This window comes from Etheostoma spectabile, chromosome 2 (genome assembly GCF_008692095.1).
Source record: "Etheostoma spectabile isolate EspeVRDwgs_2016 chromosome 2, UIUC_Espe_1.0, whole genome shotgun sequence".
Lineage (NCBI taxonomy): Eukaryota > Metazoa > Chordata > Actinopteri > Perciformes > Percidae > Etheostoma > Etheostoma spectabile.
The window spans coordinates 15,539,052-15,539,893 of record NC_045734.1 but is presented as its reverse complement, the minus strand read 5'-3'; the positions used below and the strand labels follow the sequence as shown (position 1 = coordinate 15,539,893).

Genomic DNA, 842 nt, shown 5'->3' with positions numbered 1-842 from the left:
TATCTATCTATCTATCTATCTATCTATTCTTTTTAATTACATCCCACTTTAAGATACTTTGTGGTTTGCCCAGTTTTAAGACATGGGGCCCTATTTAGTACATGGCAGGAAGTACATGGCACAGGTGTGTTTAGTGCATGCCCAACTCCAATCTTGCTAGTTTGATGGAGGAAAAATGGGTCAGTGCACCGGGCGCATGGTTCAAAAAGGTTGTACTTAGTGTATTCATTAATTCATAGGTGTGTTTTGGGCGTAACATGCAATAATACAATGAGAGTTTCATCTCCCATTCCCTTTAAAAGCCCGGCGCGTTTGTACCTTGACGCATTGCTATTACTAGTGTAGTGCCCATTGAAAATGTGCTTGTTTGGAACGGGCCATTGCTTGGTCTGTGGTATTGCTGCTTGTAGAATTTTTCAAAACAGAATTGTACCCCAAAATTACTTACAAAAGGACCCCAAGTCACTTCATATGCAACTTTACTGTATAGCTTACTACAGACTTGCTGATTTACATGACAGAGAATGTTGCAGATTCAGAATGTAATCACAAAATATCACAATGAAATTTTAGAGTAATCAGACAGTGGCCCCATGGACTCATGGCAGTGTGCCTTAATAAACCACCAGAACCGGACAGTTTGTGTGTGCAGAGAGAGAGCACACACAAACACACACATGCTGAGTGGGAATAATGAGAAAGCCTTAACCCTTTTGGGTCTCAGGCAGCAAGTTTCACTATTTTCATGAGTATTACAGTTTTTTGCAGTTGCTAGGATGCATTTCTCAATACATGGGTCACCTTTTCAAAACTCTTCACACAGTGAGCACAACAGAAGTATA

At 40.4% G+C, this 842-nt stretch overlaps 1 long non-coding RNA gene across 1 annotated transcript in view; it reads right to left on the bottom strand.

Moving 5' to 3' along the window:
* LOC116705131 (uncharacterized) overlaps positions 1-842 on the bottom strand; it is a 10,529-nt gene that overhangs the window by 9,090 nt on the left and 597 nt on the right. The gene's annotated exons all lie outside the window — the stretch shown is intronic.